Genomic DNA, 16,865 nt, shown 5'->3' on the forward strand with positions numbered 1-16,865 from the left:
TGTAACTAGCAGTTTATTACTGAGCATATAAAATGTTTAGTAAAGAGGAACTGAAATTTAATTTAATTGATTATTAACAAATTTTATTTTAAATTATTGGTATTTAGCAATAGTAAGGGTTAACATATGCCTCAGTCCTGCTTAGAATGGGGAACAAAAATATTCATAGAAGGAAATACAGAGACAAAGTTGGGAGCAGATACTGAAGAAAAGGCCATCCACAGAATGCCCTGTATGGGGATCCAGCCCAAATACCAGCCATCAAACCCAGACAATATTGCTGATGCCAAGAAGTGCATGATGACAGGAGCCTGATATAGTTGTCACCTGAGAGGCTGTACTAGAACATGACAAATACAGCTACAGATGCTCACAGCCAACCATTGAACTGAGAACAGGGTCCCCATTAGAGGAGTTAGAGAAAGGATTGCAGGAGCTGAAGGGGTTTGCAACCCCATAAGAACAACAGTACCAACCAACCAGAGCTTCCAGGGACCAAACCATCATCCAAAGAGTGCACATGGACAGACCCATGGTTCTACCTGCATATGTAGCAGAAGACGGCATGTTGGGCACCAATGGGAGGAGAAGTCCTTGGTCCTGCTGAGGCTGGACCCCACAGTGTAGAGGAATGTCAGGGCAGGCAGGTGGGAAGGGGTGGATGAATAGGCCTAGAAACCCCTCATTGAAGAAGGGGAGGGATGGAGAAGGGGATTTATGGACACGAAACCGGGAAAGGGGATAATATTTGAAATGTAAATAAAAAAACAAGAAAAATATTTAAAATTCTAAACTTATATTTCTTTCAATCTATCCATTTTAACAGGATAGAGGTCATGGTTAAATGATTTTGCATTGGTTGTGACCATAAACTGATATTAAATTTCCCCTATATTTCTTTGAAATATATATAATCAATTCTGAGAAGCAACAAAGAAAATTCCACATGGGAGTTTTCTTGATGGTGAAAGAGCATCTATGTCTCTAACAGAAGAGCTAAAATATAATCTTACATTGCTTATGACAATAACTATCCAACCTAAATACATTCTTGGCATCTTTGTAGTGAAATTGACTTACATTATGTAGTGATATACCAAGAATGTCTCAAACTAACCTGACACATTCTGGCTAAAAATGATTCCCAATCCTTAGTGAATTTGGAAATGGGTTAGGTAAGCCAAATTTATATTCTGCTATTATCTGGGTTTTAAAGTATGCTCATCATTGAGGTTCTGAGATGCTAACATAGGCAAATTACAATGTCTGAAGAAACGCAAATTGAATCTCTCCTCTTTCTTCTACTTGCTTCATCAACCAATACCTGAGGAATTAACTGATAACACCTCACCCATGTTCCTCAGACTACACTTGAAAATTTACAGAAACAATAAGAACAAAAGAAACACCCAGGAATCTTCATTCCTTTACCGAAAATGCTTAATGAATGAACACCCGTCTGCTGAATCAGTGTTAGACTTTGAACTCGGCAAAGACAACACACAAAGTAAACTTTAATAGACACAGCCAGAATACAGCAAATACAGAGGCGAATGTCAGCAGCAAACCTCTGAACTGAGAATAGGACCCCCGTTGAAGGAATCAGAGAAAGAACTGGAAGAGCTTGAAGGGGATCGAGACCCTATATGTACAACAATGCCAAGCCACCAGAGCTTGGGGACTAAACCCACTACCTAAGACTATACATGGACTGACCCTGGACTCCTGACCCTCAGAGGTAACAATGAATATCCTAAAGAGCACCAGTGGAAGGGGGAAGCCCTGGGTCCCTGCTAAGACTGAACCCCCAGTGAACTAGACGCTGTTGGGGGAGGCAGCAATGGGGGGGAGGATGGGAGGGAACACCCATAAAGGAAGGGGGAGGGGAGGGGATGTTTGCCCGGAACCCGGAAAGGGAATAACACTCGAAATGTATATAGAAATATTCAAATTAATAAAAAAAAAATAGGAAATCTCAAAACCCTAAGGAGGCATAATTGTTCTAGATTTACTAATTCATTCACTTAATTGTGCTGTGGTACATGCAAAGGTGAACATGTAAAAGTTGTTACACAGTTGCAGGATGAGAGGAGAAAATACATATGGTATGACATTTTCAAAGAAAAAAATTGAACATTTTAAAAACTTTAATTAGCAGTAGTTATATTGGAAAATATACTGGTTTCACTCTTCCATAGACTCAGGGTTTACACATTAGGCTAGGCTAACTATCAAGTGAGTCTCAGGGATCCAGGTATTTCTTCTTTCCAGGTTTGGGACTACAACCATGCATTTTCATATATGTTTTGCATTATCAAGTAGTTTCAGGGGATCACACTCATTTATCATGTTTGGTGGGAAGGCAAATGCCTTTATTCATGAGCTTCTCATTTTCCTGAGGAAAGCTAATTTTTTGCACTCTTTTTTACATAAATCACAATTGTTTAAGAACATACATACATGCATTTCCATAGTTACTTCATTATCAACAGACATAAGCTAAATATAAATGCATTTACATAGATATGTTAATATATTCATATTCATGTATTAGTATGCTGAAAATAATAATCTTAAAATACATAGAAGGCAGAAATAAAAATATAGTGTATGATATTTTATAGTTCATTATATGGATTGCTTTATTTATCAACAGAATCTGATTTTATGTAGGTAAACCTTTCACAAATCAAAGCAGACATTCTGATCCACATTAGTTTTCAAACTCATTATATATAGCTTTCCATTCAGTTTAAAATAATACAAACAAAGCCCCAAAAGTATAAAGCCTGAAAATCTATGGTTTGTACTAAATCCCATTGTATTTGACCTTTAAATAAAATAAAACTACAACTACTTAGTTCATAGTTAACAAACTATTCAGAATTAGTATTGTTGCACTTGCACTAATTTTAGTAATTTCACATATTGGTCTTGAATTTATTTTGGAACAAAGATACCAACGTCTAAAATTATATACATAGAGACATATGTATACAAATAAATAAATGTATATATATATAATACCTTTAAATCTATTGTACTTTAGGTGATTAGAGGGTATCTGCTTTCTTAAAAAACATTCTATTAAACATGCTATTGTCTATATGGTTATTTCTTATTCACAGTAAACAAAGTTTGTGAATTCATAAACATTATACTTGTTGTATGTTATTATAATATAAAACATAAAAATTTCACCCCAAAATGCTCATGGAATAAATATAAAATTATATTGAAAATTTGAAGTTAATTATTTAATGATCATATATTGTATTTTCCAAAAACGTTTCTGGGGAGGTAAACCAGGATATTAAGGAAACTTATAGATGAGGGGTCAGTCAAAAATAAGATATATGAGGAAAATTACTCTCATTTTATAAGCAAACAAAGGTAATTTTAACAAAACTACTTTAGCAAAGAAAATCTTGCATGGATGGATAAAACTGTTCCAACCATCCATTCGTTTTTAAATCAAAATCTTATTCATAGTATGAATAATCCAATGATCCAACAGAAGATATCAAAAGAATACAGACTACTGCCCTTGGTCTTGGTTGTCCTCTATAATTGGAGGTTAAAAATCTTTTGCTAAAGATTCATAGACTTTAGATATAGGGCACAGAGAATCCAAACTAGAACTGAGTTAGAAGCGTTATCACCTCTGCCTAGAGTTCATAATTCCAGAAGGTGCTGTGCAAAGTACTAGGGAAGAAAGTCATCAGTTGTCTTAGCCACTATGTTCTATAATACTGAGCTTCCATGGAAGACAGACGCACAGGCCCAAAAATGGCATGAGTGTTATGGGAACAACCAAAAATGTTATGATTGAAATTGAGACCTGCTCCATGGGAGATATTATACATTTTGTACTGAAAATTTGATTAAAAGCCAAATATAGAGATGTCTTGGGCCATGAAGTATAGTATTCTACTTATGATCTCATACATGTACATGTACTCAAACTACCTAATAAGCATGTATTTGTATGTTCATCAACTACTTTTATGTTTAGTCAGAAAAACAAAAACCATTTTGTCCTCCTGTGAGTCACAGTTAAGGCAGAAACTCCTAGCTGAACAAAAGCTAAGGATAAATGACTTCTGATATAATGTAGACACCTATACCTTTTCAATGCAGAAAAATTTTAATCCAGCAACATGGTTCTTCTGGCAAGAGATCACATCAAAAAGATGTTGAAGTCTGTGTGATCCAGCTGAAATAAAGACTTTTTGTTAACTCCCAGGAAAGAGAGATGAACAGAGCTCTGGGTTCAAGGACAGCCTGTTAGAGGAAGTTTCAGGTAAAGAAAAGTTTAAGTACAGGTGTTGTGGTGCATGCCTTTAATCCTTGCACTCAGGAAACAGAGACCTGCAGATCTCTTAGTTCTGGTTTGCCAGTTTGGTTGTATCAGTGAGTTGAAAGGCAGTGTAGGGGAGTTGAGTTCATGATAATTCAGTTAGTAGCAGTTGAGTTCAGGGAGTTCAGAGACAGTTTTTACTGTTTTACAGACGGACTCCAGGGAGAGCAAGCTAGATATAGGTGAAAACTGAAAAAGCCAAAGAAAGAGAAGGAGCTAGAAGATTAAAACAGATTTCTAGAGTTATTCTGATGCCAAGTAGAGCAATTCATTTAGACTCTGAGAGAATCAGTTTGAATCAGTCAGTTTAGAGAGTTTGAGACATAACAGCTAAGTTAAACCAGTCAGTCAGAATTCAGAAAAAGTAAGATAGGGTGAGCTTATTAGTCGATGGTATTTGAGACAACAATTACATTGGGTGAATAAAAGTTATTCTTACATTCCAAGGCATAGAAAACATTGTAGAAAGGGAGGGAAGAGAAATGTAAAAGGCAGAGTATGTCAAAGAATGGTATTAAATGATCTCTACTTGATATGATGGACATAACACTATAATGAACATACAGGAACTGTAGTTATGTACAACAGACCTTTTCAAAATAAAATACAAAAGACACACAAAAGGGAATGCTCAAGATAGCCTAGTTGTTACAAAGAGGGTCATCAACGTGTGGGTTATAATGGAATGGAATCTTGACTGAGTATGGACACTCAACTTGCAAATTTTTCACCTCTTTTGTAATCCCAGTTATACTAATTTATAAATGTTACTCTCCCAGAGTAATAAAATTCCTTGAACCTTTGAAAAATGTTTTATCTTGGGCTATTGATTATCTTAGGTAGGCTAATGTTGCTATTTTTAATAACAAAACAACATCAACTTGGGATGGAAAGGGTTCATTTCAGTTTAGAGTTCTATGCATTAGTGAGTCAAGGTAAAAACTCTAGATAGGAGCACAGGAGAAGAAACCGATGCAGGAACTATGGAGGAATACTGCTTACTGACTGCTTCATGACTGCCTCACCTTGCTTTTTAAAAAAATTTAGAGTCATCTGCCCAGTGGTGAAAATATCTATAATAAACAGCGTCTGGGACATATCAACCATTAAAAAATGCAAACGCACATCAGTTTTTCCAACATGCTAATGCATTAGTCAGAAAAACTTTTTTTTCCTATAACAGTTAATGCAGAGAATCTATCTATCTATCTATCTATCTATCTATCTATCTATCTATCTATCTATCTATCTATCTATCTACCTATCTATCTATCTAATTATCTACCTATCTATCTAATTATCTCTATCTATCTATCTACTTGTGTATCTGTCTATGTTCATTCTAAGCTTAATTTCATACATTCATATTCACTAATATATTTTGCTCAAAGTACTCTACTAAATATGAATAAATGCTAAGAGTTAAAAATTACAGAATAACTATTAAAGTAATGGAGGTAATAGGTATTCGTTATTTAAACTGGATAATAAAACTTCAAAGTACATATATCCTGCAAATAAAATAGTTTTTCATCTTTTAAATCATATATCAGACATAGAAACTGTAGATATCACAAACATTAAGAAATATGTACAATTATGTGTAAATAAAATGTAAGGGAAAAGAAATACAAAAATATAACATTCAGCATTTGGTGAATTTCTTTAAAATGAAAAGATAACCAAACAGCAAAAGATTTCTCTTGAATTCTAATCATTTGCAATTCAATGTACGCTCTTTATTCAGGATTCCATTAGATATCAGTCCTTTGAATGACAAGGCCTGAATGATAAGCCCTGAATATCTGAAGGACTGATTGATATCTCCTTTTTTACACAATCTCTACTGGGCTAACACAGAACATCAATCTTTTCTCAGGTTTGCCTGCCAATGGTTCAAGAAAAGCTTTTCTCTTTTCAAAAGTAAAACTCCCATTTGAATTCTCTCTTGGCATAGATGCATTGAAAGAATGGTACTGTGAACACGACTTGATTAGATCTGTTGAATCAGTCTTTACTGAACCTCTCAGGACTCTCAAAAGAGTAGATTGGAAAGGAAAATGAATGCACCATATTGTTATTAATGAAACATTTTGCCAAAGTGTAAAATATAGTAGATAAAAGGAGTCAACATTTAAGTTAACAAATGGCAAAAGACATGATTGTTTTTTATTTTAATCAATTCAGCTAGACTGCAATAGTGAATTCTTTTCTTTGCACTGAAGCTTTCAGAATTTAGACACTTTTAATTTAAGTCATCCCTGCATTGATCAATAAGTCTTAGCTTTGTTAATTTAATATATGTGATTTCTTAACTCGATTATATAATACTTTAATGTATAAAGAAATCTCTGAATATTTGCCAATGCACATTTGAAAAGTCCGTTTCTTTGTACTGATAAAGGTGACATGTCCCATGACACTTGTTTCCAGAAAACCATCACAGGATGCCCAGGAGAAACCCATGCTTCTCACTTTCGATTCTTTATTCCTGTTTCTTCAATGCCTTTGTGTACCTTTAGAGCTCCAACACATATGCTTCAGATTTTGAAGACGGAGGGAAACTAGTTCACATTTATTCTGTTTTGTTTTCTTTATACACAGTTTAGATAATAAGGAAAGTAAACAATTAAAATTCTCTAAGATCATATAAAGATTTAAAATCTAGGTTACATGATTATTATAACTATAGAAGATATTATACATGAAAACTGGATGATATACTGTACCAAAGCATCACAAGCAAGACACATCACATTTACTATGAAGCAGTTAGGACACCTTTCAATGTGTGCTTTTTTCTAGCATAGTGCCTAGAGCCCTTGGTATCATAACCAATTTTCATGCACTCTGCTGGTCATATTATATCCACTTTGAATTTTGTTCAGCAATAGAATAATTTGTGTCGGAATGTTTGTGTAGAAGGTAAAGGAAAACATGTGGTATTGAAAAAAGAAGACATAGCTCTTTAACTCTTAGATTTTACAAGGCATTAATAAAAGGAATGGGAAAAAGACATTGACATGTTGAAATCAGGCCAGCAGGATGCATTGGAAGCTGAAGCATGATCAAATAGCACTATCTCATAGGTTAGCATTTGTTAAAATATGTCATTTAAAATGTGATATCTATAAGTGACAAATGTTCTAGAGCCTACATTTTGGTGTCTCAGAAGTAAATCCACACTTTCATATTTTTATGACACTCTATTTTTATGTAACTCTAAACACATTCTATTTCTGTAAGTAGGCAGTAAAATAGGATCACGGCGCTCTTCTTAAATGGAGGAAGCAAATAGGCTTCGGCATATAATGTGGTCGTTTTTGTACATTCATGTGCATCCTTGCCAGTTGAAGCACTTACAGACACAAACTACATAAATGCACATGAGTATCTTCCACCAGAATTTAACTATGTTTACAGAAACTTGAATTGTATATAACCTATCTTCTCAAGGATAAACTTTTATTTTCTGTGGGAATGTGGAAGTCAACTGTGAAGAAAAGAGTGGGATGGAGAGCAAAGTGTGTCAGTCTCCTGTTATACCTTGAAGACTCCTGATCTGCAGTACATAGCATTATATCTAAGATGGATCCTGGAAGACAAGTGAGACAGCAAAAAGGAACCAAGGCTTTTCTGTCTTTATGGAAGTCCTAACAGGTGACAATGCTCTCCCCACTCCTTCTGAGTAACCTCATCAGGCAACAATTTCATTGGCACATGGTGATGGTGTGGCAAGATACAATTGGCCAAAGAGTTAGGGGCTTGGGATTGGCTCAAACACTGTACATAAACTTATACACTGGGCAATAAACTAAGATCTGTACCTTGATTCTTTTCTCTGGAGTTGGATCTCCTGAGATTCATTTCATTGCTCTGTTGCCTCTCACCCCAACCCTCAGTCCTATCCCCACATTTTCTAATTTAATAATGTAAGATAAGTCTAAAGGTATAGGTATAACCAACACAATGGCAGACCAAATTTGATTTATATAGCTTGTTATACCCTAGATTAGGAATGCCCTAGCAGACAGAGGTAGTGATTTTGCTTTGCAAGTATGCTCTACTACAAAGGAGCAGGAGAGTCCTATCCTGTACTAATTCTTTATGCTGAGTGCCAACTCCACAGTGCCAACTTAAATATACTCAGCCACCCCTGCCTTATTTGTGCATAATGCCAAGGGCTCCTCTTTGAGTTTTGAGGACCAAGTACCATCTGAGCTATTCAGTGTTCTGAGCCTCATTCTGTTGACTCTACATCCACCATCTGATGGAACCAGTCTTCTCTGTTTACTATCCACCTTTTCTTTGAAGCCCATAATCCAGTTCCACGGCATTTGTTCTCAGCCTTGAGTTTGCTTACTTTAGTTTTTGTTTCTTAAAACTTAAAGATTCAGTTATTCTGCACTCAACATCTCTATGCTAACTCAGTTCTTAGTTTCTGCCTTTTGTTTCACTCTCACCTATTGAGTTACCTACTTATGTTGTTGAATCTCATTTGCTTAAGGAGGTAGTATGAGTTTTGCTTTCCTATCTGGATGTAAACTATTGCAATATTTCATTGTATTTACCTGCATAGCAGGTTTCTGGAGGTGAGACCAGGAAAGGGTATAACATTTAAAACGTAAATTAAAAAATTCAATAAAAGAAAAAAAACCCAGTTGATTTAAATAGAAAAAACCTCCTAAATCACTTTAATAGAGAAGTCTTATGGTATCACTTTAAACAGTAGTATTGACTAAGAAAAGTTGTGAAGGGCTCTATCTGAGTTAGTTAGTTTGTCACTGTGCATATTGTGTATAATGATACTAACAGCAAGAGTCGTCAAGTTTCAAATATAGTTCACATATGGCACTTTCAGTGATTTCCTGAAATGCCTACAGATCCAAAGTGATTAATGACATACCCACCATATTGTCTCATCATAATCAACCTTGATAAGTGAGATTAAGTGTTTCTAAATGGAGTTAAACCTACTCATCTTTGGAAAATAACTGTTTCTTTGAATACGTGTAGTTTACACCTAATAATGATTACTTCGTTAATGTGATCTCAGATAAAACAAATCATGCAAATAAGGTTAAAGTGCAATCATGAACTCTAATTTATCAATAGTGACACAGGAGTATTACTCCAGAAATAAATTATATGGGTGGTTTCTCTAATAGATGAGACCATAAATAGTAATTCTCTATTTTATGAATTATAATTTTAGATTTCACCATATTTTTGTATTTTAGTCAGTACTTTTCAATTAATATGATATTAATTATCCCTTCTTTTACTTAACATCTTAGTTTGGATGGCTCTGTATGTTAAATATTCTGTCAGGTAAAAGTAATAATATTTTCTGCAGTGTATTATTTGTAATAAAAATGTTATTGAAATTGAAACAATTAAAACCCACATGTATGCTCTTTGCACTCCCTATTAGCATCTTTTTGAAGTACAGTTAAGTGTTTGGATTTTCTGCAATTCATCTGGAGCAAATGCTATTCAAACCATCATCATGCTTATAGAAGAATAATTGGTGAGGGTATTTTCTCAAGGTAATCCACCTTGAGATTAGAGAGAAAACATGTTAATGTAAAGCCATGCTAGTTTTCTTTTTACTGTAAAAGGAAGCTACATGTGCACCTCCATGTTTAAGATAAATTAGGATTATTAAGAAAAGTCCATGTGAATGTTTTATATCATCAATGTTTATTGCTTAATTAGCAGTATTTGTCTGATATAATTGTCATCTTAGAGGTTTCCTGCCTCCATCTGTTAACCTGAGCTTAGACCTGGAAGCTTCTAGCCTCTGTACAATCTTATCTAGGTTTAAAATATTTTCTCTCTGAGACTTACTGATCAATAAACACACTGTGCTAGCTCTCCCTGAAATCTGGTTGGCTGCTCAACTCAGCTGCTCTAGATTAAATCTCCTCTCCATGCATGGGTTTCTAACAACCCTCTTTCCATCTCTGACTGAAGTGCTTTACTTGGACTCATACTAAGTTTGACAATATGTTCTAAACTTCAGGATCTTCCTCATTCTTTCTTTACTGTGTCTAGATTGCTTTCTCTCTTTACAGCCTGTCCTCTACAACTGTCCAGTAAAACAGTCCCATCTTTCTTTTCTCTCTGTGCTGTTCTCTCTTATGTAACCTCACTTTTATCTCTGTTCTTATGAGAGTGGCCATATCCTACTCTATCAAATTTTTCTCTCATCCATCACTTTGTCTGCCAGTCAACTAGGTATCATTTTTAAACATGGGTGTTTGTTTCTACTAACTAACTTGAGATTAAAAGTGTGTACTAAGGGAGTATCTTTATTCCATCCAGAGTTATTAAAGGCCTGTCCTAAGAGCAAAAAATGTTTTTTTTTTCTCTTTTGTTTTTATTTTTGTTGTTGGTGGTGGTGGTTTTTATTTTGTTTTGTCTTTTATTTTGTAAATAACACAATCTTGGGTTTTGCAATGTTGTCAAGTATTCTGTAACAGTTTGATTTATAAAATATGTTTAATTACATTGTAGACTAGAATTACACATTATTTCCTGAGAAATCCCTATCATACTGCTATTTTATTGAATATATTGTTACATATGTTTATATATTCTAAATGCATTTATCATTTAGTTTTCAAATAAAGGTGATGAGTACATGATTTTCTTGCATACACTATTACAAGTAGCTTGTATGTTTGGGAGTGAGTGGCTGTTGTGGTTGCAGGCTGCCTCTTGGGTACATACTTTGTTTCTGAAGTTCCTCCAGAATCATGCAGTTTTGGTTTTCAATGAGTGGCTTCAAAATTAATTATGAGTGCTGTCATTTCAATGTACCAAAAGACAGAAATGGGGAAGTGTTGCTAATGTATATTATTTCCATGCTATGAGTTCTCCTTTATCACAAAGAGAAAGAGAACAAAATTACAAATACTGGTTCTCACAATGTACTGAAATCTCTACTTTGATTATTTTAGCATAATGTACAATTAATATAATTATCCTCATGTAACATTTCTTGCTATAAGTATTCATAATTTTAATACATATTAGAATATTTGTAAAAATTATAAGGTAGCAACAAATGGTAACTATTTTAAAAATGTATACATGTCTTATATAATAGATTTTATAGGGATAAATATATTTTCTGTATTATGATATACTTATGTCATTGTAGATTTTTCTACTATTTAAATAAAACTTTGATAAACAAAACTGTTATCCCTTGTTTATTTATAAAACTCAGTTTTCCCTACACAGTGTTTAAATTTACAAAATAATATTGCTGGCACACAATGGTTTTGAAGGTTACTTTCAGATATACATGAAAGTCACAAAAAAGACCATGTTTCTAAATCAATGGAAATCTATGTTTGTAAATTCACGTATAATTCTACCTCAAGACCCAGATGTACAACTCCTGGTATATACCCAAAAGATGCTCCTACATCGCACAAAACATTTCCTCAGTTATGTTCATGGGAGCTTTATTCGTAATAGTTAGAGAAAGGAAACAACCAAGATGCCCTTCAAATAAAGAATGGATAAAGAACATGTGGTACATCTGCACAATAAAATGCTATTCATAATAAAAACCAAGGCATTATGTAATTTTCAGGCAAGTGGATGGAACATGAGAATATCATCCTGAGTGAGGTAACCCAGTTCCACAGGACCTGCATTGTATGTACTCACTTATGAGTGGATATTAGCCATAAAATGCAGACACCAGGCTACACTAGACAGACCAAAGAAGCTACGTAAGAAGGAAGGCCCAAGTAAAGAAGCTGGAATCTCACTTACAAGGGGATTTAAAATAGTCATAAGAGGCACAGGGATAGAGGGAACTGAGTTGGAGGGGGAAGGGAGAGGGGGAGTGGGAGATTCAGTATCAGGTATGGGGAAGGACAGGAGTGGTGGCCAGATGATGGCCAAAGAGTAGTCTTAAGTAATCTGGACCCCTGAGATCTCTCAGACACTAGATCACCAACCAGGCAGCATACACCAGCTGAAATGAGGCCTCCAACACATATACTACAGAGGACTCCCGGGTCTGCATTCAGTCAGAGAAGATACACCTAACCCTAAGAGACTGGAGGCTCCAGGGAGTTTAGAGGTCTGGTGGGTGGGTGGGACAGGGACATCATAGTGGAGACAGGGGTGGGGGTATGGAATGTGCAACAGTCGGAAGGTGGACAGGGAGGGGAATAAAATCTGGAGTGCAAAAGTAAATAATACAAGAAAAAAGAAGGGAAGGATTACCCTGAAAGTAATGATTATCAAGTGGATCCCGATGGTGAAAGTCAGCTACACCTCAAAATTGAGGATTTCCCTAGGCAGCAGGAAACAGTTGAAGAGATTTGAGGCCCCACATCCCTTTCATCATCATCTTTCCCCTTCCCTCTTTTTCCCCCATCTCATTATGATTAGAAAAATGGAGGTATATTGGCATCAGAAGCTGTTTTGTCTCTGAATCCAGCAGTGAAGTTATCCCTACATAATAAGGAATCTCCTGTGTCTGGTACCATGGCAACTGCCACACATTCCCAGGCATGTACTTCACCTGCACGCCTCACCTGTGTGGAGTAGTGCACATATTTATGTCAGGGCCTGAATAAAAGTCAGAGACCCCAACTCCTCACCTGTTCTCTCTGCCCTTCTTTACCTCCTTCTCTTCCTCACTTCTTCCACAAGAAACCTTTTTTTCACAGAAAAAAATGCATATAATACGTTTAAATCCATTTTCTTCATAGAGAATTTAAACAAAGTAACTTACATTTTCTTAAGTGTTGTGAAAAATATTTGTAAAAGACAGTAGATGAAAACTTTAAGCTGTAAATAATCCTCTATAAAACCATTTATAATGGAAAATATGGCAAAACTTTTGCATTAAGGAATAATTTTAAAATGACAACTCATGTGATATTTTACTTGAAATTTTCAAATTTCTTTCTAACATAATTAAAATCACAATTTCAATAAGTGTCTATTGTTAAGACTACATTAGTTCACTGTAATAGGTAATTACCTGCTAATTTGTTTCTGTAAAAAGTAGTCCTGATATATGCAGTCACCATTAGCCCTTCTGACTAGGTAAAACACTTCAACTATCACCCCTATAAGGAAATGTGAATTTAATGATATATCTCATATGCATACAGTACATTTTTATAATTCTTGCATATCATATGACCATTTGGTAGGCAAATTATTTGAAAATTACTACTAATTTTTCAAAGCTGTAAATCTTTACCCCCAAAGTTAAAATATTGGCACCAATGAGATTGCAGAGATCATAAAGCCCATTTTTGGAAAACCCAGTAATATGGAGTGTAAAAATAAATTCAAGACAATGATAAAATATGTAATAGTTGAACAGGAGAGTTTTAACAGACCTTTCATATTGAATGTGCATTGCTCTCACTGACACCTATGTGTTTTACTATCAACGAGTATCAAACTACCTTGGGATAACAAATTTCATGTTACTAGGCAAGAACAAACATTTTTGAAATATTTTCCATGCTTTTGGATTTGTGTCATAGCACAGAATCAATGACTCTTGCCAATGTAAAATAAATTCCCCCCGATATTTCTCAGAAAATCATTATCAAAATATATGGTATGAAAGAAATTTCAATATACAATGAGGAGAAAAGATCCCTTCTGATACCACCAATAATATCCCATGTCCTCAAGCAACAGAGCTATTCAAACTTTGTAGGAACAGAAAGAATTATTTTCCAATTAAAGTTTGTCCTCTTAACATCATTTACTTGATTCAAGGAAAAAAAATCTATCATCAGTGTAAATAATAGTACAAATTTTATCAGACTATTCTTATGGAAATAATTATACCAACAAGTGGTCACACTCTAAGATTAGCTTAAGTTAGAATTCAATGGTTTGATATAATTGCTCTTTAAACACACCTACTAGTATATAGAAACTGGTTTAAATATTAACATAACAGTTATTTAATCTATATCTAAAATAACGGGATGGAAATTAATTCAAGGAATCTCTTTATTATGATCCATAACAAATTCATGGAATTCAGTGTTTGTTTCCTCCTCAAAATTCAACTAACTTATGTTCTTTATCAGTTGGTATTGCAATCTAAGATGTATATGGTACATCGGGCATGTTTTGAAGAATTTAATATTGGTGACAAGCTCAAGACAAAATATTTTTGAAGTTCTAATATCTGATGACAAAGTCATAGATTTATGAAATACTTTGCCTTAATTCAGCTTTAGATAGATTATCTTTAGTTGACATTTGAAAGGTAGCTGTGACAAAAATATCTGTGAATTTTGAACTTCATGTCAATGAGGGAAGAAAATCATATAAAACATTTTATTTGTAATTTTAACACTTTAATTTTATGCCAAAAATTTAATATTATTTTCTTATTACCTTGACTTTAGATATTCAAAATTGGGATGCAGTAGTATATTTCTTCTCATTTCTTTTCTTTTGAAAAGTAAGTCTTCTGAGCTGAGCATTAGTCCAATATAGACTTGGGAAAACCCAATAACTGATTAGGCATTTATGGATGTTGTTGGGAACAGAAAACAAAGGAAATAGGAAATGACTTTTGTGATGGCTTTATGTAAAAAATTAAACTGATATAAATAGAAATAAAATAATCTATAAGTACTAAAACAGTAATATCATAAATTACCAGAAGCTATGATCCCTTACAGAAATTAAGATATCGCTTTAAAATTTAATATTTGGCAGTGAAAATCCTTTTTTAAAAATTTATTTAATCCCTTTCTTTGCACGCCAGGTTTTATCCCCTTCCAGGTCCAAACTCTGACTGTTTTACATCCATTCCTCCTCCCCCTCCCTCCATATCCAGGAGGATGTTCCTCACTAACTGCCCCCACCCAATCAAGCCTACCAACTCCCGGGGGCCTCCAGAATCAGAAGAGTTAGGTGCATCTTCTCTGAACACAGTTCCGGAAGTCCTCTGCTGTATGTGTGATGGTGGCCTCATAACAACTGGTGTATGCTGCCTAGTTTGTGGCCCAGTATCTGAGAGATCTCAGGGGTCCAGGTTAGTTGAGACTTGGTTCTCCTACAAGATTGCCCTCCTCCTCAGTTTCTTCCAGTTTTTCCTAATTCTACCACAGGGGTCAGCAGCTTATATCTGTTGGTTGGGTACAAATATCAGCATCTGATTCTTTCAGCTGCTAGTTGGGTCTTTCAGAGGGCAGTCTTGATGGGCTCTATTTAATCACTCCACAGCCTCAGTAATAGTGTCAGGCCTTGGAGTTCCCCTTGAACTGGATCCCACTTAGGGCCTGTATCTAGACCTTCTTTTCCTCAGGCTTCTCTCCCTTTCTTGTTCTGCAGTTCTTTCCGACAGGAATAATTCAGAGTCAGCGTTTTTGACTGAGGGATGGCAACCCCATCCCTGACTTGATGTGGAGAAAGAGGAAAATTCCTCTATTGCTGTTTAGATTGCACACTGGCATCACCACTCTGGAAATCGATCTGGAGATTCCTTAGAAAATTAGAAATAGATTTACCTAAAGATCCAATTCTACCACCCAAAAGATATATACCCAAAAGATACCTCACCATGCCACATTGGCACATGTTCCACTAAGTTCATAGAGGCCTTGTTGGTGATAGCCAAAAACTGGAAACAACTCAGATGTCCCATGACAGAAGAATGGATACAGAAAATGTGGTTCATTTACACAATGGAATACCACTCAGCTATTAAGAATGAGAACATCCTGAGTTTTGCAGGCAAATGGATAGAATTAGAAAATATCATTCTCAGTGAGGCAGCTCACACCCGAAAGGACATGCACAGTTGTTCTCACTAATAAGTAGATATCAGCCAAAAAAAAGTACAGAATATCCAGGATACAGTCCACAGAACTGAAAAAGTTGAAAAAGATAAAGGGCCCAAATGAGGACCTTCTCCAAATTTTTGCACTGTATTTGTAATGACCATTAGTACTAATTTATACTGTCCATGTGTTCTTGGATGTGTGTTCTTTAATTGAAGTCAGTTGACTTGCCTAAGCTGTATTCTTTTTTTTTTTTTTTTCATCTTTATTAACTTGGGTATTTCTTATTGATATTTTGATTGTTATTCCCTTTCCTGGTTTCCGGGCCAACATTCCCCGAACCCTCTCCCTCCCCTTCCCTATGGGGGTTCCCCTCCCCATCCTCCCCCCATTACCACCCTCCCCCAACAATCACGTTCACTGGGGGTTCAGTCTTGGCAGGACCAAGGGCTTCCCCTGCCACTGGTGCTCTTACTAGGCTATTCATTGCTACCTATGCGGTGGGAGCCCAGGGTCAGTTCATGTATAGACTTTGGGTAGTGGCTTAGTCCCTGGAAGCTCTGGTTGCTTGGCATTGTTGTTCATATGGGGTCTCGAGCCCCTTCAAGCTCTACCAGTCCTTTTTCTGATTCCTTTAACGGAGGTCCCATACTCAGTTCAGTGGTTTGCTGCTGGCATTCGCCTATGTATTTGCAGTATTC

Source organism: Rattus rattus, chromosome 3, assembly GCF_011064425.1.
Source record: "Rattus rattus isolate New Zealand chromosome 3, Rrattus_CSIRO_v1, whole genome shotgun sequence".
Taxonomy (NCBI): Eukaryota; Metazoa; Chordata; class Mammalia; order Rodentia; family Muridae; genus Rattus; species Rattus rattus.